Here is a 26,691-nt window from a genome sequence, read left to right on the forward strand (position 1 = left end):
ATGAAGTATTTTACTTTGCAAGCAGAGAACGACATGGTGTACGCGGCCTCTCTTCTTTGCATCCTTCTGCATCTGTGTGCCTCAGCCGAAGCTGGGCGCTGGATACAGTGCCGTTGCCTGCCGAGTTCGGATTGTTGGCCTAGCAATGCTTCATGGGTTGCCTTCAACTTCTCCTTGGGAGGGCGGTTGCTGAGTCCTCACCCTCCGGTTGCCCCGTGCCATGTCCCGGGCCTGGATACCACGGCATGCCAGACGGCCACGCGCAACTGGCGCAACCCATTCTGGCGCGCAGATCAGGCCGGGGCCATGCAGCATCCCAACAGAGAGGCGGACGGCGACGCAGGCTGCATTCTCACATCCGACCCATACACAATTTGCTATCAAGGAGCGGTCCCCACCTACGCCGTGGAGGTGTCGGAGCCCTGGCAAGTGCAAGTGGCTGTGCGGTATGCAGTCCAGCACAACCTTAGGCTCACCATAAAGTCCACCGGCCACGACTTCCTGGGCAGAAGCACGGCGCCGGGATCGCTCAACATCTGGATGCACCGTCTCAAGGAAATCACATTCTACGACTCCTTCATTCCACAAGGCTGCCATTCTAGTGTTTCGGAGGTCCCTGCCGTGACAGCTGAGGCGGGAGTCCAATGGCAAGAGCTTTATGAGGCTGTAGACACTCAGAATAGAGTAGTAGTTGGAGGGATGAGCGCCTCCGTGAGCGCTGCGGGAGGTTACATGCAAGGAGGCGGGCACAGTCCGCTCTCTCCTTTATTAGGCCTGGCGGCGGACAACGTCCTAGAGCTCAGAGCTGTGACAGCCGACGGGAGGCTGATAACGGCCAACGCCTGCCAAAACCAAGATCTGTTCTGGGCACTCAGGGGAGGAGGAGGAGGAACTTTCGGCGTCGTCGTCTCTGCGACGCATAAAACGTTCCCCGCTTTGAGTAGCGTCCTTGGGGTTCACTATGTGACCCGGGCCATTCTTCTTTTAAGGGCTTGATTGCAAAGTTTGTGGAGTTGCAATCCTCGCTATCAGACGCCGGTTACTGGTCGGGATATTCCTACATTAGCCCCATGATCATCTCAGCAAATTACACGCTTCCCAATTCTGACGCCGCGTCCACGGCCATTACCGCCTTTGAGCCCCTCACCACCTATGTTGATCAGCATCCCGGCGAGATGACCATCAGCCAAACCAACCAAGCTTTCCAATCCTTCCAAGCATGGCACAGTTCTGTGATGTGTACAGTAAACCCAGGGGTTTGCTCCGATGCCACGGACTCCAACGTCGCCATCGCTTCGCGGCTACTCCCAAAGGCGGTGTTGAGAGAAAATGCGGCGGAGGTGGCCGGATCTTTCATTCAGATTCTAGAGAGTGGCGTGGACGTTATCATCGGCCACCTTGTTGGTGGGGGAGCGGTTGCCACCAACCAAAACAACGCTGTGAATCCGGCGTGGCGAAAGGCCCTGTGGCACGTTGTCCTCGCATCCACCTGGGACGACTATGCAAGTGCTGACATCAAGGCAGCCAAGATGCGTACCCTCACGGAAACGAATGGGCTTCTCCGCGACTTGACTCCTGGTTCGGGATGCTACTTCAACGAGGCCGACTTCAACGAGCCCGATTGGCAGACTTCCTTCTTCGGCGACAGCTTCGACCGCCTCAATCTCATCGAGAACCTGGTGGACCCCATGCCTTGTTCACCTGCACAAAGTGCGTGGGCAGCGAGGATTCCACCGACGACCCCTGCTGCCTGCCTTCCTCCGAGATAACAGGCGTAGATGTACCTTAGAAAATCATATATGCATTTGTATGATTACTCGTTTTGATTTGGAATTTCTAAGCTTTGCTATACAATCATATGTATCAAGAAAAGAATTATTATGCCATAAAAACCTGATGTGTCCACAAAATGTGAAGCATGTGTGCACGTGTGACGACCCAAACCTGTTCTTGATCACAAAATGTGACCCGAATCTGATCGGCCTGGTTCTTCATCCATAGAGTGACTCGACCAACCATGAAGAGAAGGTGGATTGTAAGTGTAGAGATTTGGGCTAATCTTTTTGAAACTTCCATCCATGTTACAAGTCATATAGGTGAATGCTTTTGGATGTCAATATTTAATCGTGGAGATTAGCTAGTCTTTATTTTACGTATATACATACAATGTTTTTTAAAATTAATGTAACTCCATATAGATAGATTGGACATATGGTCCTAACACTTAGGATACCTTTTTAGCTTATCCCTTGCCCATATAGCTGAAGTTCTTAATGTGGAGATCATAGGTTCCATCCTTGCTCACTACTACAGGCTAGAGAGCAACATGTAAAAATAAAGTGATGCTAATTGATCATATGTTCCATCCTTGCTCGCTACACGCTAAAGAGCAACGTGTGAAAATAAATGGAGGCAAATTGACCTGATAAACCCATAGTGAAAAACAAAACAACGATATCTCTAACTTGCCGTTAAAGACTAAAAAAGAACAATGAATTCAAGAGCTTTTGTTTTTTAAGTCAAGGTTATATTCTTCAAAATGAATGCACAATTAAGTCACAATTATGTCATGTACATGTGCTTATCCCTTACATGGCTTTTTTTAAATTCTCATTACCTTGACTCCCATACATTTGGATTCACATAGATGTAGGTCATCATACATAAGTTGTACCATCCTTTTGAGTAAATCCACCAATTTAATTAGCTTGATGTTTATCTAGCTCCTTACATAGATGTAAGGTTCATAAAAGAAAAGTTGCATCATCCTTTCCATCATATCACATTCCATGTTTTAAAGGCTTCTCTTAGCCCTCTACATAGCTTAGAATTGCAAGCACACTACACATTACAACACAACAAGATGTAAGCAACTGAGACGAGACGAAACTAATGACAAAAGCGTTTCTCTGTTCGAGTCTCAGAAACGAATGTGTTCGTCTCTGACCTCGGCTCAAAAAACCAAAAAAACAAGATGTAAGGTTAATAAAAGACAAGTTGCAAAATCCTTTTCATCATATAATCAGATTCCATGTTTCAAAGGCTTCTCTTAGGCTCCACATAACTTTAGTATTGCAAGCACACTAAACACTACCACGAATCAAGATTAAGATGTAAGGTCAATGTTATCTAGCTCCTTGCGTAGATGTAAGCTCAATCAAAGAGAAGCTACAATATCCATTCTATCATATCACATTCCATGTTTCAAAGATTTCTCTTAGCCTCCATGTTGCATGACAAATGAAGATCAATACAAGGATGCAACAAAAAAGATACTTAGGGCTCTTGAAAAGAGTTCAAAGTTGTAGATGAATGTGGGAGAGGGCTTGACAATAATCCCACATGGGAACTTTTGGGAGTTCTAGAATTTTTGTATAAAAGGTGGCTCATTTGAGAGCATGGAGACATTGGGAAAACTCATGTTTGAGCTCTCTTGAGACTAGCTCTCCCTCTTCTTCCATAGAGGTGCAAGCTCTTATCTCTCCCCATCTACATTGTTGTAAGTTCTATTCTTTTGTTAATTCAATGCAATGGAGAGACGGAAAAACTCTCTCACTTATAGCAAGAGTAGTATGATCCACACTTAGCTCAATCCAATGGGATTTGCATCCCTTTCGGAGCTAGGGATTCAACCCGTACCGGTGCACAATAGCTTATCCATTTGATGGAGAGATTGCTAAGAAAACTACTACTATTGACATAGACTCAACACACACTCAAGCTCAATCTTGCTATTGCTCACTCAACTCCACATTCCACTCATCCATACATCCAAACAAGAAGAAAGCTTAGCTATTGCTTACACAAGATCAAAGCAGTCTTCATTCTCAAATACTCATTTCCCTAGCATGCACACAATCCTTGAAGCTATCAATAAGAAACATGCACACAAGAGAATTGACAAGAGAAGAGAGACAAATATCAACTCATTGCATTGAATTAACAAAAGAATAGAACTTACAACAATGTAGATGGGGAGAGAGAAGAGCTTGCACCTCTATGGAAGAAGAGGGAGAGCTATTCTCAAGAGAGCTCAAACATGAGTTTGCCCAATGTGTCCATGCTCTCAACCTTTTATACAAAAATTCTAGAACTCCCAAAAGTTTCCATGTGGGATTATTGTCAAGCCCTCTCCCACATTCATCTACAACTTTGAACTCTTTTCAAGAGCCCTAAGTATCTTTTTTGTTGCATCCTTGTATTGATCTTCATTTGTCATGCAACACTCCCCCCTTCCTATTTTGCGCACATCCTCGAGCGCGGTAGTAGCAAGAGCTGCAACAAAAAAGACAATGGATACAAGTAAAGTCTCTTATTTAAAAAAAAGAAAAGAAAAGAAAAACCAGCAATGATAATTTCACACGTGAGCATACAAGTGCAAGGCTGATTAAAGTTTTAACGAGTACTAAAATAGGTGAGTAAAGACTAGTCAAAGTGAGACTTAAGTGGTAGATAGTTCTATGAAAAGGCAAGTGTGCTTTGTACACCGCCGGTTATGACCGCAGTCTCAATGTCCTACAAGTATGTAAGTTATTCCTAAGTGGCAAACCTACTCCTAAATATGAGCAAAGGTGATTGGAATTTTTTTTCTTTTTTTTTTCTTTTTCTTTTTGATGTGTGTGTAGAAGGTGATAAAGATTAAGGTTCCATCCCAAAGAGACCCAAGCAATGGCCAAGAGACCTCCGCCAAGAGAATCTAAAGACCGCTAAGTATCTCAAGGGCGACAGACCCTTTTTCTTTCTTTTATGACCTAAGGAGTACCCCATGAAGATGAGGGCGTCGGTCTCGAGGACCCATAGTGTACCCCAGAGTCCTACCAACATCCTTCAAGGCGATAGATTCCTCAAAGGTCTTTTTCTGAAGCTTTTAGACACCAGTGTTCACCCCATGGAAACCAAGGCATCGGCCCCAAGGTGCTAAGACAACCCCAGGTCCTACCAAGCATTTCTCATGGCTGTAGACACGTCATGTCTCAATTTACTTTGGATATATATATTTTTTAGGGTACATTTTCGTAAATTTTTATTACTCCTAGCACCTAGCTCATATTTAAGAGGTAGCCACCACTAGGGATAACTAATATACCTTGAAAGCATAAGAACTTGGCATACTCCCTTGGTATATATCCTACACTGTCTTTAGATAGAAATATCTTTTCCTAAGTCTTCTAAGACTCTAGAATTCACTCACCATATTTTAACAACTAATCAAAAACTTAAACCAGCCAACATTGTGTGAACATGCAAACCATATAAGAGCACATAAAGAAATAAAGATTAAGATTTGAATACACCTGTTGTAGTGCCCTGTTGATGTTGTCCGTTTGCATTGATGCATTGCTGATTTTGTGCAGATTGCTCCTCCTTGATCTTTGTAAGCGTAGCATTTCTCCCCCCTTCCTAATTTGTGTGCATGATAGGTGGACTATTGGGGCGTGTTTGATGCTCTTGTTTTTTACAGAGATTTCTGCAAAATTTTTATTAACAAACACGAAAAGAAAAGAAAAAAATAAAATTTGCCATTGGTGCCAAACACCGAATATAGCCGAGGGAAAAAACCCAATGGGAGAAAAGTGCCCTGGCTTGTCGATCTTATTATGGAGTCGTTGAACTTACCCTTGCGCTGGTGGTGGATCCGTGTCCTCGTCTGATGGAAAGATGGTATCAATTTCCTCAGGATGCAGAGACAACCCCTCACAAAAACCGGCCGCTGGAGAAGGTGGTAGAGGAAGGAGTGCTTCCTCACTAAAGTATGGCATTGGTTCTATGGGAAGGTTAATCAGACAGTTTCGATTTTGGAACTGCGCAATGTAGGTACTCATATTGATCCAATATTGACATGTGGAGGCTTGGGGAAGGAGGGCTTGCAAGATCGGTGGTTGCAAGTCATTTAGGCTTGTATCCCTCCATTGTTGTGCTTGAACCTCCTCAGGTAATCTACGCTGATTTGGTCCTCTCTCTGGTATTCTCACATTAAGAAGATTATGGCGTTGGGGTGTAACTCCCACAATTTGCTTCATTAAGCCCGTGCCATATCGTCTAAAGTAAGAGCGGCATATCCAACAAATATGTGAAGCTTCTTCTAATACAAGCCGTGCACACTCTTGACAATGTGGAAATGGGTGATGCTGTTGATAGAATAATGTGACAAAATGATGTCCACAGCAACTTTCACCTAAGGGAGCATAGAAGTACCTAGAATGTGTTTGAAATGGAGGAGCACTATAACCCCCGCGATGATCTGGTCGAGTACTATCGGGGTCAATGCATGGTGGACATGTATCTCGCCAAATATCCATCAGGAGTTATCTGGACGTAGAATAATGAAATTTAGAACACTCATATCCATCATGACAATTCCAATCAAAAACAAGATTATCTCAAAAAGTATACATCTTCTAAAGGCATAAGGAACTACATTATTCAAACATTGATTTACCAAAGAGCTTTAATTGTAGTGTTAATGCCTTATCTTTAGTTTTTGGTATATCCTTTTTAAGAGGTGGAAACTTTAGCAATTGTCTTGGAATTTGAGCAAGATAAGAGGATTTAGTCATTGAAATGCTAGAATCTATGCTCAAATGAGACTCATTTGGACTTGTCGTAGGTACACAAGTTGACGGTTGATTTGTGTAACAAGGAGAAATCGAGACAACCGGTGTTTCAATACATGTTTTAGGAAGATCAACACAAGTAGTTTTGTAGGTGCTATCACAGCCACCTTTCCTTTCTTGAAGATTTTGTGTTGATGTCTTTTGCACCCACTGATATGGACAATCAAGGGTGGCTTTTGGAATCTTTCTGAAACACTCTTTTACCCCTGCCAAAGCATGGCATTTTGGAAGCCAAATTGCTGTTGCACCCTCATAATAGCCTTGTGCTTTAAGAACATGTTTTGGGACCCATCGATTAACAATCCGAGGTTTAGGCTTGGAAATGATGTGCTTCTTAGGAGGCTTAGCAACTGGACTAGATGGTACAAGTTTGTACGCATATTTGGGTAGCCACATTGATAATTCCTTCTTACCTGGCCTTCTTTGAGCAGCAACTAGAGTAGTTGGAACATGCCAGCCATGGCCCCGACTTGAGTACTCATCAATTATCCACATCATTTGTTTTGGAGCTTCAAGAGCAGATTTTGATTGTGGGTTGGGTAAGGTAGAAACATTACCCCTTTGACACGATAAAGCTCGTGGTGTAGCCAAGACTTCCTTAACATGCAATGCTGTTGTGGATGTATCCCTATAGTACAAATCATCCAGAAGGGCACGTGGTTGTACCATTCGTATAGGAATAATATCATATCCATCTGAGTCACAAAATTGAATTGGCTTCGGTAAAGCACATGTTGATAATGTTGCAAGGACATGACTCCATTCTAGTGGATCAATTAAATGCTCAGGGAAGGGTTGTGGAATGTATGCCTCGTCTGATACACTTCGATTACCCTTAAGTCTCTCAGTGTTGAAATCCCTACATGAGGCTCCGCACATCCATAGATCTTCTCGCCCATCGGACAATGTAACTCTGGAGCCCTCAGATGAAGCAGAATCAAACTCATCTATTGGAGACCTTGTTACATCACGATATGAGTGATTCCTTAGGTTGACCCTTGTGATGATAGAATCATGTCGGAGGTACAAATAATTGCATCCCCAATCTTGAATCATTTGAAATTGTCGCATGAATGGTCTACCCAATATCACTTCGTAGTTTGGATGTTTTCCAAAATCCACTACTGCAAAGGTGTGCTCATATTCAATCCCACATGTGGTGACCAATATGTTCTCAAGCAGCCCAAGGGGATGTTCTAAGCTTCCATCTGCTAGCTGCAAGCGCATCCTGGTACTCCTAATAGCTGGTTTGTCCCACTTTTCCCAAATGGACCTTGTCACAATGCCCACTCCTGCGCCACTATCAAAGTATTGCAGTTGAAGATACTTTTCGCACTTCTAATGGGAGGGTAGCATTTCCCTGATCGTCCTCACAAAATTTTCCTACTTTGTTGATAGGAACTGGCATTACATGCTTTGTCTCAGGGTGTATAGTACACTCATGGTGACCCTTTTGTAGCAATACCTGTTCTGACAAACATGTGGCAATATCATTCCACAACTCAGGTCGATTTTTTATCAAATCAAGCAAAGGTAAGGTACAAGCCACTGGTGCTGACAAAATAGCTTGCACCATACTCATATCTTTCTCCTTTGTCAACCTTTTATTTATGGAGGGTATCCTCAAGGTTTGAGAACAGTTCTCATATTCTCCCAGATATGATGGTAATGTTTTCATTGTCTGCTTACTTCTAGGAGAAACAATTGTTTGAACTTCCTCCTGGATGCTTGGGCGTCCAAAGTTGTTTTCCGTGCCTCTGGTAAAATCCACCTCAGAGAATGGAGGCGAACTAATAGAAGACATGTTCTCATTAACTTTCTCATGAACTGCGGCCCACATCTCATTTGCCATGTCCTCATTAGCATCAATAACTTCATCATTGCATGGGAAGACAAGGCTAGGTGGTGGCAGATTACCCCCTTTCAATTGGGTGTCAATTAGTGCAGACCTTTCGCTATGAGCTTGTGAAATGAGCTCACTTTTCATTTCCCGACTCGATGACACTTCTGGTATGGTTTCTAATGTTGGCTTAAGAGAGGTTGGGCCCCGAGGAATAGGTGGTGGTGGTCCCTCAAGTATTGACTGAGCTTCCCTAATGATTTGCTGATGTACAGCTAGATTGATCTTCTCCTCACGAGGGTTTGGGTATTCTTGAAGCTTCTTGGGTAGCTCTGATAAAGCTGCAATGCGACTTCTATGAGCATCAATGATGGCCTCTAGAGTCTCATTCACTTTATCCACAAAAACAGAACCCCCAGAACTATCCTCAGTCGTACTAGCCTCATTTTGTTTAGCACCAGGCTCAGGTTGAGGTTGATGTTCCTCATGCAATTCTTGGGATGTAAAAGTTTTATCCCTCATGTTTTGTTTAGAGGCTTCTTGAGAACTAGTGGATGTACTTTTAGTTTGTTTGCTTCGGTTCTTCTTCCTCCTAGTGGTCTTTTTTCTATTGGACTGTAGGGTCTTGTCCACTAGATTTGTCTTTGCATCCCTAGTTCGAGGTGTCTCATCAGCCTGTATTTCGGCATTTCGTGTCTGTGATCTAGTCATGACTCTAAGTGGCACGACATCCTCATTCTCAGATGAAGGTGGCGATGGAACTGTACCTACAAGGTTGAGTGAGACCTTTGGTTGAGAGGTGCCTTCCTCATGTGGTTTCAGCAGACAGTCTTTTGGGAAGTGTTCTACACAACACCCTAGACAATATCTTTCAATTGGTGGAAACTGTTGTACTGTTGTATTGGACCGAGATGCTTGCCTTGAGCGATGTGGACAATCACGAGCCCAATGGGGTTCTCCGCACTCATAACAGGGGCCCATTGGTTTGGCCTCTACTTTCCTTGGCTGCCATTGACCTGAGGGACCTGGAGTCCTAGGTTGGTAGCCGCCTAGCAACATTAAAGAGTTTTGTTCCCCTGGTTGAACGTCCAGTGCTAGGCTTGGGTATGCGGGACTTTCAAAGATATTTTCCTTGGATGAATATGATACATATTCCTCCTCCACATAGCCTGGGTTTACCAATTCTCTACACATATTTGAATTGTCATAGTCAACAACCCTCACAGGAGCAGTCCCTGGAGCAGGAGGTTGAGCACCAAGTACAGGTCGTGCTTGCTCTTGTGTCATCGGTGGCTTACGTTCAAAACTAGTATACTGTTGATACATTTGTGGAGCCACTCCACCCCTCGGCTGCTCACGTTCCTGTCTCATTCTCGCGATGCGAGTACATTCCTGTGTGGTATGAGTAAAGTTCCAAGCACAGGCTTGGCACCACTTCTTTGTGGGTTGGTTTGTGACTAGAGGAGATATGGTATTACAGTCCTCTGTTTTATGGTTACCGCCACATGCTCCACAAAGATGAGGACCTGTAGGAAGTACACTCCTCATTCTCTGTCGCACATTTGGTGTAGGACGATATCTTGGTGCTAGAGTTGGGCTACTAGCAGTGGTCCACTTAGATGTTGAAGGTCCCTCTCTAGTGAACTCTCGTAGGGGAGGAGCAACAGTTTCTCCAAGAAAGGCTGTCTCTCCTGGTTTGGCTGTATTTGTTGAGAACACTTCCATAAATGATGGTTGTCCTTTCCACGTGAGTTCCCGAATCTCTTTCCAATCTAAGGTTCGGTATTCATTGGCCCATTTATCAATTATTCTGTTCATGTGTCGTGCACGCTTCTCAACTACCACCACATGAGCTAGAGGAAGATCTAGCTGTGGCAATTTAGTTGTGGCATAATATCCCTTTAACGAGTCCTCATAGACCTCTTGAAGTGGGTCATCCTGTAAGACCTTTGTCACAGGAATTTGTCGTACAAACTCCCATTGGCATTCAGCTTCCTGATCCATTCTACTCTTGCCTTTCCTATCCTTTTCCAAACTTAGATCTACAAGAAGTAAATCATCTATGGATGGCCTTGAGGACTGGGCATTGGATGGTCCAGGCATGTCCGGCTCGATGAGCCAATCATCTCTAGACACCCTTGCTCTGGAAAGTTCTGATAAGTCTAAGAACTCGGTTTTAGAGAGCTCCCCTAATTTGTCTACCTTTTCTGGATGGTAGGTGACTTCGTAGCGAACACCATCTCCACCCATGTACATGTTACCCTGGTCATTGACTAGAGGTGCTCTATCAAGTTCTGAGAAAATGTCTGCGATCTTAACAAGATACCGTTGTTGTGGGTCCCTAAAGATCTCAGCTCCTTGAGCATTTGTGTAGACATATTGGAGTCTCACATTGAGTGTTAATCCCATAGTGTCGGCTTCAAATGGATTAAAGGATCTTGAGGGTGTCCTATTTGGGGCTACGGGATGACTATTTGTCGGCCCTAGATTGTCCATGGACAATGAACTAGTTGTTCTAGAGGAAAGGGTATCGGATTGGGATTCAGAAAGGGTTTCAGCAATATCTGCCAAATTTCCTACCGATTGGGTCCCACTTTCCTGCGTAGGTACTCTAGAAGGTGCCCTAGGTCCTATGGCAGAATCTACAAGACGTCCCGACCGCAAGTGCATAAGGTCAAAAATTTTTTTTGGGTTTTTTATGTGTTTTTGTTTTGTTTTGTTTTTTCTTTTAAATAAAATATATATATATATATATATATGTATATATATATATATATATTTTTTTAAACCTACCTAATCACTAAATGCACTAAAAGGAGTATGTGCGGTGTAACTATCTATCTTATTTTTTTTAAATTTAATTATGATTTTTTTAAATGATTTTATGTTTTTTTATGTTTTTATTTTTTTAAATTTACACAAAAATTATGAATCACACTAAAAAAAATACTAATTATGCACAAAGTTACAAAAATTAAAAAATGCAGGTTAAACTAATTATGCAAAGAATTAAAAAAATAAAGAATTATAATTTATGCAAAAAAGTAGACTCCTAAAAATTACTTAATTTATCAATTTTTTTTCTTTTGTTGTTGTTTTTTTTTAAAACTAATAAATTTCGTGCCAAATATAAAAATATGAATTTATTAATTATGCAATAATTACAAAAATTCTAAAATGCAAACTACTTTAATTATGCACCAAAAAAAAATTACAAAAGTTTTTTTTAAAAAAAAATAAAAAATTACAGAGAATATGTAAAGAATATGGATTCCTAAAAACAAAACAAATAATTTACAGAATTTTTTTCTATTTCTATTTCTTTTCTTTTCTTTTCTTTTGTTTTTTTAATATATTTTTTTAACTAATTAAACAAAAATACTAATTATGTACAAAATTACAAAAATTTAAAAAAATGCAAGAAACTCTAATTATGCAAAAAAAAAAAATTACAAAAGTTTTTTAAAAAAAATATAAAATTACACTAATTATGCAAAAAAATTACAGAAAATTAAAAAAAATACAAATTATGCAAAAAAATATGGACTCAAAATAAAACACATATTTTTTTTTCTTTTTTTCTTTCTTTCTTTCTTTCTTTTCTTATTTTTTTTAAAAAAAATTATTTTTATTATTTTATGGATTTTTTCTTTTTATTTTTTTTTATTTTTTTTAAAAAATACAAAAAACATAAAAAAATAATAATAATAAATTAAAATTAAAAATTAAAAATTATAAAAAAAATACAAACCTTTTTTTCCTGGCGCTTTCTCTGCAGATTCGCCGGGCTCTTCACGTGCCTCCTCGCCGACCTTCTTTAATGGCTAGCTCCCACCGCTCCGAGCTCTTCGTCTTCTTCTGCAGCCAGCCGCCCTCTTCACTGCTTCTTCACTGCTGCCGGCGCAGATACAGGCCCCTTCTCTTTCACCAACCTTCTTTTCCTCTCTGGTGTTGCTCTCGCCACCTGGCTCTTCTTCGCCTTCAACCTCTCCGCATCTGCTCTGCAACCAGCTCTGTTGTGCTGCCTTCACAACTGCAGCCGCCTTCACGCCGACCTTCGCCTACAGCTGCCTCCAACGGCCTTTTGCTGCCGTTTTGCTGCCTACACACTCCCACAGCTCTTCGCCTGCACACTGCTGCTGCGCCCGATGAAGACGCCCCCCACAGTGCCTCTCCACGCAGCTACACGGTCACCTCCTCTTTGCCCGCTTTTCTTGCAGCTACCTCTCGTCGGCAGCTCTTCCTTCTTTTTCTCCCTTCTGCGCTCGCTTTACCTCCACGCTAACCTTCACCAGCTGCGCACCTTAGCTGCAGCCGACCAACAGCTTCACGCTTCCTTTACCTTTCTCCTAGTCTGCTGCAACCGGCCGCCGTCAACCTTCTACACGGCTGCCTCCCTTCGCCCTGCTGCTGCTCTTTGGCGCCTCCACCTCGCTTGCCAGTCGCAACGCTCAGCCACCTCTTTCGACGGACCCCTTCTTTTCCACGCGGCCGCCCTGCAGCCTTCGTTTTTTTTTTTTTTAATAATTACCTTTGGCCTTCAGCGGCCACTTCACCCCGCCTCCCCTATGCCGTCCGCTTCACGGCCCTTCAGGGAATCAGCCGCCTTGAACCTGCTGACTCCTTCGCTTTCTTCTTCTTCTTCTTCTTCTTCTTCCTTTTTTTTTTTTTTTACAGCCAGGCAGAGCCCGCCGCCTTCTTCAGCTACACCTGCCTCTCCTCACGCTCGCCAACAGCGGACTCCTACTGTGTGCCTTTTAAAAATATATAACAAAAATAAAAAATAAAATTTACAACCTCTCTTTTCTTTTTTCTCTTTTTTTTTCGCTTTTCTCCCTCTCTTTTTTTTTTCCTCTCTCCTCTCTTACTTAAGCGGACTTCTCACTTGTACGCCTATGGAGCTTGCATAAGCTATGGAAGAGCTTAGCAACGCATATCTTTTTATTTTTATTTTTATTTTTACTACTAATTACATGTTAGCAAAAAGCATGAAAGCATGAAATGACAAAAAACAATGAAGGTAAGCATAATGAACGGTACTTGAAAAAGCATAAAAGCAATAAAACATAAAAAAAACAATGCGGGAGAAATCTCAACCGCTCATTCTTATCCTAACCTTATCCACTCACACCGGGATCGCACACCCGAACTTAACCTAATCACTCAATGGTTTTGCAACCAAAAGAGAAAATAGTGGTGGTTTCCACACACTCTCAACCGGATTTGAGTCTTCTCCCCGGCAGCGGCGCCAATGGAGAGACGGAAAAACTCTCTCACTTGTAGCAAGAGTAGTATGATCCACACTTAGCTCAATCCAATGGGATTTGCATCCCTTTCGGAGCTAGGGATTCAACCCGTACCGGTGCACAATAGCTTATCCATTTGATGGAGAGATTGCTAAGAAAACTACTACTATTGACATAGACTCAACACACACTCAAGCTCAATCTTGCTATTGCTCACTCAACTCCACATTCCACTCATCCATACATCCAAACAAGAAGAAAGCTTAGCTATTGCTTACACAAGATCAAAGCAGTCTTCATTCTCAAATACTCATTTCCCTAGCATGCACACAATCCTTGAAGCTATCAATAAGAAACATGCACACAAGAGAATTGACAAGAGAAGAGAGACAAATATCAACTCATTGCATTGAATTAACAAAAGAATAGAACTTACAACAACGTAGATGGGGAGAGAGAAGAGCTTGCACCTCTATGGAAGAAGAGGGAGAGCTATTCTCAAGAGAGCTCAAACATGAGTTTGCCCAATGTGTCCATGCTCTCAAATGAGCCACCTTTTATACAAAAATTCTAGAACTCCCAAAAGTTCCCATGTGGGATTATTGTCAAGCCCTCTCCCACATTCATCTACAACTTTGAACTCTTTTCAAGAGCCCTAAGTATCTTTTTTGTTGCATCCTTGTATTGATCTTTATTTGTCATGCAACACTCCACATAGCTAGTATTGCAAGCACAATACACACTACCACACATCAAGATTAAGATGAGAAAATCGTCTTTTTTAATCTTTTCTATTATCATATGTAAGTTGCAACATTATTTCAATCAAATCACATTGCATGTTGAAAGTTGTATCTTCTAAGCTCCGCATTACTAAAGTTTCTACAACTCAACACACCACAGGATTATGATGGAATAGTAACTTTAAGATCATTTCACCCATATGAAAGAATCAAGCATGGTGCGTGAAGAATAGAATAATACACTATTATTTCCTCAATATGTTTCAAAGTAGAGCTTACCCTTGCACTATAAGAAATAGGGAGGGTATAGCAACATTCCTATCTTCTCTAGAGAGAAAATCATGTTTTGTGGTGACAATGTGACTTTCCTCTCCCGTTATCGTATCATCGTTGTTGGTATAGATAAGGGTTGACAAGAGTGAGTCATTATGAGCATCGAAATGTAAATATATGATGCACATACTATCACTTTTATTGACTCTGGTTATGAAAATGAGTGTCAGAATAAGCATCGAAATATGAATATACAATGCACACATTGATGCTTTTACTGAATTTGGTTAAAATTGATGCTTATTTCAGCTCTTTCTTTAAAAAAAAGGGTATAATGGGACACAACGGGGCTAGCAACTTTGCCAACGCATAATAGGTACTCAGGTTTGGCATATACTTTTACACATAAATATGATTATATCTATATTGTCGGGAGTATCATTTTCATTGTTGTGTTACAAAAACATAGCTCTTACAAAAATAGTCTATCTACTCATGATCATTTCCACCATTGCCTCTTTCCCCTTCCTTGTCATTGTTGCGAGCCTCTTACGGAACTCCTTGCATAAATATAGGCAAATCATAAGTTATATGCTACCAAACCATAAGCTACATGCTTCTATACTTAATTATAAGATCATTATGCTTACATAGTTGACAACATGGGCCCAATTAATTAGATGCCCTTCTTGCTTCAACTTCTCGAGCAATGCAAATGTTATGTGCCTCCACTCATAATTGTACTCATCTCTCATATAGGCAAGATGAGTTGCATCCTTCTACACACATTATGAAAGATAATTGAGCACACGTATGATATAAGGCTATGCATAAACACATGAGGTAAATGTTGTTGAGCAAAATGTACATGTGCGTGTGAGGTGTGAAAACACCCTCAGCCCAAGAGATATGAAAAAGTGAGTGAGAAGAGAAGCGAGATGACAATGGATGTTGTATGTGAGAAACAAGGAACAATGGAACAAGGTGAAGGAGGAGGTTGAAGAAGGTATCTGTGTTGTTTTGTTTACACCACATATACACACGCTCTTGTTAAGATTATGGTTTCAGAGCAATGTCAATGGTGTTTCCCGCTCTCATTCTGCCTTGAGCTTGTCAATGCCAATGGTGGTCGACTTCCTAGAGGCGACATGGCCAATGACAAAAATACTAATGTGAGTTTTCTCCTTACCCGTAGAAGCGGCGTGCTAGGAGACGGAAATGCTCCAAAGCCGAAGAGTTCCAAAGAGGAACTGAAACACTACGAAAATGCTCCAAAGCCAAAGAGTGCCAAAGAGCAACTGAAACACTGCGGGGTCAGGATATCACAAATGATGCCAAGGAAGGGTTGGATGGATGCAAACTAGTGGAATCAGAGGGAAATGCAGATTTTGAGTTATTTTTGTAGGTTTTTTAAAATTGGTGAGTCTATGCAGCATCAGGCTTTGTTGAGCTATCTTTTTGGTACCAAATAAGTGGTTGGATTGTCAATGTTGGCTGCATATCAGCAAAAAAGTAGCAACAATTCTAGCCTTGAATCTGTAACCAATCCCTTCCTATTGGGTATTAACTTTTACAACAAGTCTGGCCTTGAATCTATCAAATTATCCATTTGCCTTTATCTTGTTTGATTCCATTTTTCTAAATGACATGAATTTCATTCCAAATAGCTTTCACCCAATTTGGATCTTCTTGAGCCTCTTAAAATGACTTAGGTTCATCTACATTATGTAGAGAAATAAGAAATCAAAACTTACCAATATTTGCTAACATTTTTGGACTATTCATACAGTAAGCTTACAAGCTATTGACAGGTAGGAGGGCCTACATTTTCTCTCAAAGAAAGCTAGAGGGAAGTTTTGAAACCCAGATAATATTTATGCAAAGAGTTAAAGGTGACACTAGCCATATACTTATTAAGAATGATCTCATCAATATTAAGAAGTTGTTCTTAAGTCCTGCAACTTGGTTAAGTGTTCATTCATTGACCCCTTCTCTTGTATTTTTTTAGTTATAAAGTTGTCTTTTGGTAAAAGCAATAGGTGCATCAATTTCTCAGTGGGTTCATTATATGTAAACCCTCTATATCATGTGCATTAAAGGCCTATTTAAAAAACCCCTTATCTATGAATTTTTTTTGTGTGAATAAAACACACCCTTTTTCTATTCAATCTGTGAACACCTTCTTTAAATGACACCCTTCTGTATGTAAAAACTGTGTAAAAAAGGATTTTAAAATCCCTTGTGTTGAACTCACATGCTATGCTTACATATTTATGAGTGACCCCCCCTCCATCCCTCAAGATCATTTTTAACCTGGTACATAGCCTCTAAAGTTTCTCGCACAAGTTTAGATATTTTGAAAGAACAAATAATGATGCAATATAATAGATCTTTTAATTATCAAGGTAATTAGTGCTAAAGCTTAATCATTTTGTGAATCTCATATTCTTTGGCTAGCAATAGTTTGTGAGACTTGAGGCTAGATCTACTAGCCTTGACCCCCTTTGAGGAGTATTAGGAGTAATTATGCTAGGGCAGGGCTCATCTCACCACTGACAAGACCCCATAAACCCTTTGCAACAAGGACATTTTTTACCATAAAACTCCATAGGGAGTAATGTGACCCATCTAATTTATTCTCTTTGGAAAGAATACATTGAAGTCAATAGGTGATGTTAAAAAATCTAAAAAGTTCTAAAAATCCAGAGTAGAATCGCCAATTGGACTCTTGGATTATTGATGGATTGAACAATCTAACTTGGAAATCACAGACGATCAAAGAAAGTGAAATTGGTTGATGTTAAAAAATCTAAAAAGTTCTAAAAATCCAGAGTAGAATTGCCAATTGGACACTTGGATTATTGATGGATTGAACAATCTAACTTGGAAATCACAAACGATCAAAGAAAGTGAAATTGGTTGATCATAAAAAGTGGAATCAAATGATCATCCAAAGTTGTATCGTCAAGGTTAGATTTCCAAGTTGGTGGGGAGTTTGAATTTTCTCACTAACACTAGACCTGATATCAGCTTCATAGTTGGTGTGTTGATCGGGTTTTCCAACAAGCCACCACGAGAGAGTCATTGAAAGGAAGGGATGAGGGTACCTAGGTACATCAGAGGTACTCTTGAGTATGGCATCACTTACAGCATGATTGGTGTGTTAAGTTTTCCAACAAGCCACGAGAGACTCATTGGAAGGAAGGGATGAGAGTACCTTTGATGTACTTAAGTACATCAAAGGTACTCTTAAGTATGGCATCACTTACAACATGGGTGACACTCTAACAGGTTATTGTGACTTAGATTGGGCAAGAGATTGTGATTCTAGGAAATTAGTTTCTGGATATTGTTTTTCGCTTTCCGGTGCTTTCTCTTGGACCAGCAAAACAACAAAAAGAAACCTATAGTGGCACTTTCTTCCCACAGAGAGGCTGAGAATAAGGTAGCTTGCTTTGCTGCATGTGAGGTATGGCTGAGGAGAATCTTGGTAGACATGGGAGTTCAGATTAGGGAGGCTACAGTCTTGCAATGTGACAATCAGAGTTACATGGCTATCTCCAAGAACCTTGTGTTTCATGCTCACACAAAGCACATTGACATTTAGAATCATTATGTGCAGGAGCTAATAGAGGATGAAATAATGGATCTGGAGTATTGCTATACATAGAAAAACTCCATGGAAATCTTCACCAAGGATCTTGGGAAGGACCGAATCACTCGGCATCTTCATCGACTTAGTGTTGGGCCAAAAACCTAGTTCATCTTCGCGTGGACACTGAGGGGGGGGTGTTAGTATACACTCAATTCCTGCATCTTAGCAAGTCTCTCACTTTGATGTATAATGCACATTTTCTAGGTCCTCATTATGAGTGAGGAGTAGCCATATGTCTTTGATGGGAACCCCGACTTAGACGCTAATGGGGTCATTATTGTGACCATTGATGATGGTTAGGAGATGGTTAGGGGTACGAGCATTAGCTGGGGCAACGATATGAGGAATATTCTATAGAATATTTCCACGGATACCAGCTCTATCATTAGTGGTGGGTGGTGGTTAGTGGGCCGTGTTCTTGATACGTGGGCAGTGATCGTGTCTATGCAGTGTAACCGCCCTCATTGTATACGCATCTACCACACTACCTATGGTATTAGATATGCACATAGTTGCCATGAGCTAAGGCATACAATGCTTGTGAGTATCCACCCCCTTCTATAGTTCGTATATTCTCCATCCATAGTTTGTCTAGATTGCCATCTAAGCTCTACTTGTTGAGAGTGCACGGGCGGACAACACCATCACTTGTACCTCTTTGGTAGAATTTTTGAATTCTCTCCATTGTGTATCTATTGCATTGTATATTTTTCTTTATCTTGCTATCTATTTGTGTTGTGCCATATTCTTATAGAATCATCCGGACACAAGAGACGAAAATCGAATGTAATTGATGTGAATGACGATGCTAGTCATAGACCCGAGTACAACGTGCACATGAGAGAGAGGAGGTCTATTGGATGTCATAAGAAAATACATTTTATCGAGGAACGATAATGAATATGTAAACACAAGATATAAATCGAGTGACAAGATAATAATGGAAGCACCCATACACAACGCCAGGCTATCGAGTTGGAGGAGCGTTATGCATTCAAGTATGACACTTAAGCCTTACTTGAGTGCATTAGCATGATGGTAAAAATGTAGATTGGACGGTTGTGGCTTCGGTAAGTAGGGCATACCATATGCCAATTTGAGGTTTTGGTAAGTTTATATATGCTAATTTGTGTGTATTGCATTGTTTTTGCAAAGAGCGGTACCTAAGCCTCCCCATTTTTTAGGCTAGCTTGTAGATTGTACACCCACTTTAGTTGGCATAGTTTTGGAATTGTACACATCTTTTTTGCACACCTTTGGGGCATGCATAGTTCACATGCAAAATTTTTAATATATAAACATTTATCGTATAAGTATTGATATCATGGAATTTTGTATCAATGTGGTTTGACATCAAGCAATGAAACTTGATTTTGTACATCAATGTATGTTTGTTTGTGTTAATTCTTTAAGTGCGCGTAAATTTTCACTTGAATGAAATAAAATCTTTAGATATTTGGCATAATGGTGCATCAAGGTATAGAACTGTACCTGAATGCATCATTATGCCAAAAAACAACCTACGACGGCCGTCAGTATGAATATCGGTAAATTCCTGCATTTATCAGTATCTGTGTTGGTAAATTCCTGCATCCGTCGGTATTTTCGTCGGTGAATTCCTACTTCCATCAATATTTATGTTGAAATATTCATTGATATAAGCATCAAAAACCACGTCGCAACAATGATTTAACCAGCGTGGATACCGACGTTTTTTGCGATGATGTTTCCGACAAACTTTCCAGTGTAAGTTTGGATGTTCTTTCCAACGGTTTTTTCAATGCGAATATAGACGATCGCTGATTTTACAAGCAACTGTTTTACGTTGGAAAAAACGTCGGTATTTGATTGTCTTGTAGTAGTGTAATGATGTATGGTAAAGAGAGTAATAATAACGCAAAAGTAATAAAGGGGGAAGAGATAGGTGTAGGTGGTGGGGCTAAAAGTGGAATTAGGGAGAAGGGGTGATTTTTAGAATCAAATATGGAAATTTTAGAGATAAAAAGCATTTCCTAATCACAAGTAGGTATGGATAGATTTTTGAAGGATTATTACAATGTTTCAGAGTGGAATAAAAAATGCCGAATTTGTAGGTAAGCGAAGTGGAGTGGTTACAAAGCTTGATTATAGATCTTGATCTATGATTACAAAGAGAAAAGATGCATGGTTTGAACATAGCTAGGTATGTAATTATAGGTTCTTGTGGAGTAGTTATAACGTTTTTTTAAATCATAGGTAAATATGGGATAGTTTCTTCTGGAGTATTTATAACATTTTTTTCCTTTTGTGGAGGAGGATTAGAAATCATTTTTTTTGGTGACTTTATGTTGGAGATGATGATGTGTGGTCCAAATTTTATTGAAAATGCAAGGAAGAGTGATTTATGGAATATAATATGGAGATTTTAGAGATAACAAAGTAATTTTTTATCACAAGTAGGTATGGATAGCTTTTTAAAGGATCATTACAATATTTTAGAGAGATATAAAAAATGTCATATTTGCAAGTAACAGTAGAGTGGTAATAAAGCGTGATTTTTAATTGTGGACACTAAGAAACTTGGTTTTGTCATAGGTAGGTATGGGGGACTTTTTTTTAAGGGTATTTATAACTTTTGGGGAGAATAAAAATCAAAATTTAAGATCACTTTTTAGCATAGTTGATGTTGTGGTAGTAAAGGGAACTAAGAATGGAGAAAAGGGATAGGTGTCTAGGTGAAACGGAAAGCTTATGATGTGGTGACCAATAAAGAGAGTAATAATAACGTAAGAGTAATAAATGGGGGAAAGAGATATGTGTAGGTGGTGGGGCTAAAAGTGGAATTAGGGAGAGTAGAGGGAACATAGGAAAAAAAAGTAGGGAGAAGGGGGATAATATCAAACTATTGATGTGGTGGGTAAATCGAGTAAGAATGATGTAGGAGTAATAAATGGAGGAAAGAGATAGGTGTAGGTGTAGGTAGTGGGGCTGAAACTGGACTTAGGAGATTAGAGAGAATGTAGGAAAAAAGTAGTGAGTAGGGGGATAAGATCAACATAAAAGATATGGGAAATATGATGCAAATTTTTATGGGAATACCTCCCCTTTGTTTGGTTCACTTACCCATGTTTTATGAGGCCCTTTGTTAGCTTATGTCCCCCTCATGTGTTGTTCTTTAATTGGCCGTCACTCATATAAAGCTACAAAAACTGCATAGCCTTTATTTGAAAAGAAAATATCTTTTAAAACATGCTGCACATTTCACTCATATAAAATTACATAAACTGCATAGTCTTCATTCGGGAAAAAAACAGCATAGTCTTCATTTCACTCATTAAAACATTAAGTGTAAAGTCTTCATTGAAAATAAAAAACTTTTAAAACAAGGTGCAACTTAAAATCACATTGATCCTTGGTACTCCATCCTTGTATGCCAAGCTACATATGTTTTGGGACCTGTTTTGCTTTTACACTTGGCAATGTTTCTCAACTTGGTTTATTTTCATATAGCTTTACCCAATATCAAATATTGTGCCCTCTCCATCTTGATCACATTGTACACAAATATTTCCTCCTCCATTCCTAAATTATATATATATATATATATACACGCTTGGCTTGTTAATATTCTTTTTTTCCTTGCATTGAGTGTTCCACATTTCAACACAGCTATACTTGCTCCGTGCATGCCAAAAAAGAAAATCGTTGAATTTAACTTCATACATATAACTAAATTAATTATGTAAGGAATTTTGGGCTTCTAGACATTCACTTAAACTTCTAATACCATGTGATGTTTAATGTTTTTTCTCCCCATGCTATAATAATAAGCTTGGTGAATTCTTCATCCTCTTTTTTAAGGACTTCTTATCTATTATTTTTGTGGGTGGTACTTTTTTATCATAATCTTGAACATAAGTTTATAAAAGCTAAACACCACCAAACTTGCTAAACCAAAGTTTTTATCTATAAATTACAAGGTTGGTATTCTGATCTTCATTAATTGTGCACTTGCAAACTCCTTCCAACAATCCCATGTTCTTTTTTTTTTTGCATTTATGTCATATTCCTTTGAGCTTTTACTCCACTCATGGAAACGTATTAAGAAATATCATACTTAAGTCCATATGTTTTTCTAACTTTCTTGATTTTCACATGCCCTCTATGAAGAGTGCAAAAGTGAGAACATTAACTAGAGAAATAGGAAATAGTGTTTTCCAATTGTTGCCTCTGATACATCTATTTAGTGTTACCTTCAAGTGCCCCTCCATTTGTCCACGTCACTTCTTCAACCTTCTTTGTTAAAACTATCAAACCTTTCACATGGAAAGGACATGAAAGCAGTGTTGAGACCTTTGTGTCATGGTTCACAACACATGCACATATAATGGCATTAATGGTGTTGAGATTAATGCTAATTCACTTTAAAACTCCCTAGCCCTTCAACATCAAGTTTCTAACCAATATTTCGCTAAGAAATGTTGAACAATGTTTGTTGGAAAATCCCTTGTAGAAAACATTATGTGTTTCTTTGGAACTTCAAAGGTAGCCAACCACCATATCTCCTTCTCCAATACACTAAATGGATGTATCTTTGATTTAATATCCTTAGCACGAGCCATTACATAATTCATTAGTGTAATTAGTGTCACACTTACTCTCTCAATCTTATGTCATTATTAGTGTCACACTTACCCTCTCAATCTTATGGCATTTCACAACCTGAGTCTCATCCAGCTTCAAAACAAATTCAAGTGTGTCTTGAGAACCTAAAATCACAGTGAAAAAGAACTCCATTCTGTAGACATTGAAGGTCTCTTAATAACTTAAAGATAGCATGACAACAAATTACACACCATCAAACAAATTGAACCAAGTTATAAAAATGAGCTATGTCACCTTAAATCTTGATATTTTAGATCAATAAAAATATTATCAACTTTTGTGTAATCAAATACCATACAAATTTTAATTTTGGATATTAAAAAACTTGCTTTTGTCATAGGTAAGTGTACGGAACTTTTTTGAGGGTAGTTACAACTTTTAGGGAGAACAAAAAATCAAATTTTACGGTCACTTGTTTTAGCAAAGTTGATGATGTGGTGGTAAAGGGAAATAAGAACGAGGGGAAGGGATATATCCAGGTGAAAGGGAAACTAATGATGTGGTGGTAAAGAGAGTAAGAATAACATAAGTGTAATGAATAGGGGAAAGTGATAGACTTATAGATGGTGGGGCTAAAGTTAGAACTAGGGAGAAGGGGTGATCTAATATGGAGATTTTAGAGATCAAATACATTTTTCGATCACATGTAGGTATGGACAACTTTTTGAAGGACTATTACAATGTCTTAGAGAGAGAGAGAGAAAATGTCATATTTGCATGTAAGTGACGTGGAGTGGTTACAAAGCTTGATTATGGATCTTGATCTATGATTACAAAGAGAAAAAAAGCATGTTTTAAACATAGCTAGGTATGTAATAGATTCTTGTGGATTAGTTATAACTTGTTTATTAAATAATAGGTAAATATGGGATAGTTCCTTGTGGAGTAGTTACAACCGTTTTTTTTTCATTTGGGGAGGAGCGTTGGGATTTTTTTTTGGTGACATTCTACTCAAGATGATGATGTGGTGGCCCAACTTTATTGAAAATTCAAGGAGGAGTGATTTATGGAATCTAATATGGAGATTTTAGACATAACAAAGTAAATTTTATCACTAGGAGGTATGGATAGCTTCTTGAAGAATTACATAATATTTTAAAGAGAAATAAAAAATGTCATATTTGCAGGTACGAGAAGTGGACTAGTAATAGAGATTGAATTTTAATTGTGGATATTAAGGAACTTGGTTTTTCCTAGGTAGGTATGGGGGACTTTTCGGAGGGTAGTTACAACTTTTGGGGAGAATAAAAATCAAATTTTAAGGTCACTTTTTAGCGAAGCTGATGGTGTGGTAGTAAAAGGAACGAAGAACGAGGAAAAGAGATAGGTGTCTAGGTGAAAGGGAAAGCTATTGATGTGGTGTGATGTGAGTAAAGAGAGTAAGAATAATGTAAGAGTAATAAATGGGGGAAAGAGATAGGTGTAAGTGGTGGGGCTAAAAGAGGAATTAGGGAGAGTAGAGGGAAAGTAGGAAACAAAGTAGGGAGTAGGGGAATAAGATCAACCTAAAATATATGGAAAATATGAATAAATTTTTTTTATGGGAATACCTCCCCTTTTTTGGCTGACTTACCCATGTCTTCTGAGGGCCTTTCTTAGCATATGTCTCCCTTAATGTGTTGTTCTTTAATTGGCATAGGTAAGTACCATTTCTTATTATGAAATGTGGGATTTGTTTCCATCATCCAAAACTTCCAGCTCCATTGCATTAGAGGTGTTAATGGACAGAGCATGTGTGTTGTTGGATGTTCGGCTATTAGTATATACACTAGGAATGATAACTTGGTAAAAAGATTACTTGTAGCACCCATAGAAACTCTGAAAGAATGGAGACTGCTTGGACCACATGGGCATATTCATCGCAATAAATGTCATAAAATACCGACGTCTATTCCAATGAATATTTTACATTTAATTTAAAAAATGAGTAGAGCTAGGAGTGGGGGAGATCTCCAGGTGATAGGGTGTTCAAGCCCTACTAAGCGAGCCACCCCTCCCTCTCATCCCACCCGTAAGGGGTGGGATGACTGTAATAATAAAGCTCAATTTTATTAGAAGTTGGGCAAAAGCTAGAAAGCATTAGGGCTTGCAGCCATGTTCTAACACTCTCCCCACCATCCACCATAGGTTTTGCAGCTTTTTACTTTGGCATGGTTGGGGAGTTAAGGCTTTGTTTTTTAGAAAGTTTCCTTTCTCATTATTTTTTCTTCTCTAGATGACTGCTTGTTTACAAAATTTGAAACCTAAAATAAAAATTCAGTTAAATGACTTGGTCGAGAAAAGTTAAACATTTTTTGATATGTTTAAAGAGCTATAGCACTAGAGAGATGCGGGTTAGGAACATTAGTAATACCTCCAATAAAAAGACAAAGAGAGGTATTGGTTGGCAACATTACTAGGACTTTCAATAAAAAGAGAGATTTATAGGGAAATCTCCGTGAAGCTTCTCCTACTTTTAACTATCGAGGAGTGTACAAAATGATACTTTGTTTTAATATTTAATCATACAGAATTGAAATTTTCTTATCAATACATCGATGATGTTTTAGGCATGTTGTTTTATAAAAGAGAGATTAGCATAGACTCCTAGAGAAATATGCATTCTTTTCTTCTCTTGGGAAGTTGAGAGTACGTCAACTTTTAGGGATGCCATTTCCCCCCCCCCCCCCCCCCCCTTTCGATAGGGAGAGATTTATTTGCGATAGAGATGTTCTTGCTGTTTGCAGCTTTTCGTGACTTGACAAACAGATTTCTTTGACATTTGTAAGCTGAGACAGAGGGGTTTGTTGTGGGGCTTTCAATTGAGTGAGAGAGGAGCCGCTTAACAGCGACGGTTGGAAACCGGAAAAACATTAGTAGTTGGTTTTATTAGAGCAGATAATAATGCGTGACTAGAAAGCCATTTTCCATTCTTTTACAAACGTCTTTACTACGCTTTCTAATTAGCATAAATAGGGGGCCACAATGAGTGAAAAAAAAAGAAATCTTTCATTAATCTTGTGGAAAGCTACGGTTTTCATGCACTATTGTTAACAAGTTTAATGTAGTCGATTAAACGTTGCGCGTCTCCTCCTCTTCTTCACACCATGAACGACTCCAGGCACCGTCCGTTGCGAATGGTGCACAACCGCAAGCACCATCGGTTTGCGAAAGAACGCTGTAGTAATAGGGGACCACAGCCTTCCCCTCTGCTCGTTCTATTTGCGTGGCAGCCCCTGCCCCAAGGGCGACCAGAGTTGCTGCAAGTTCTTGCATGCACACACGGAAGGCGCAGCTGCCCTCTTCACCGAGTTGAAAGGCCACAGCAAAGGGTGTTCTTTGACGGGCATAGTCCTCCCTCAAGGCTCCAACACCCTATTCACCGGGGGCCGAGACCGGAAGGTAAAGGTTTGGGATTGCGAGTCCGGCCGATGCATCCAGGCCATCCCTTTAGAGGGAGAGGTTGGGTGCCTCTTCAGCAATCCCGAATGTCTGTTTCTCAATCCGGCAAAAGCCCGTCCGTCAATCAATCGATCGAACGGAACTTCTCAAGTCCGGCAAAATCCGTCCGTCAAAGTTCTACCGGAGCCTTCCATTTCTCAATCTTCTGACCATGTCCTACCAGTACCTGTTTAAGTACATAATCATCGGCGACACAGGTTAATTTAACCTTGTTTCCGAATAGGAGAGTGAATAT

General features: G+C 39.8%; 1 pseudogene; it reads left to right on the forward strand.

The window, feature by feature from the left end:
- Nucleotides 1–26,630, forward strand: LOC147610618 (putative FAD-linked oxidoreductase ARB_02478; annotated as a pseudogene).
- Nucleotides 26,631–26,691: the final 61 nt, after the last annotated feature.

Source organism: Cibotium barometz, chromosome 49, assembly GCF_041138505.1.
Source record: "Cibotium barometz isolate CiBa-2024 chromosome 49, ASM4113850v1, whole genome shotgun sequence".
Classification (NCBI taxonomy): domain Eukaryota; kingdom Viridiplantae; phylum Streptophyta; class Polypodiopsida; order Cyatheales; family Cibotiaceae; genus Cibotium; species Cibotium barometz.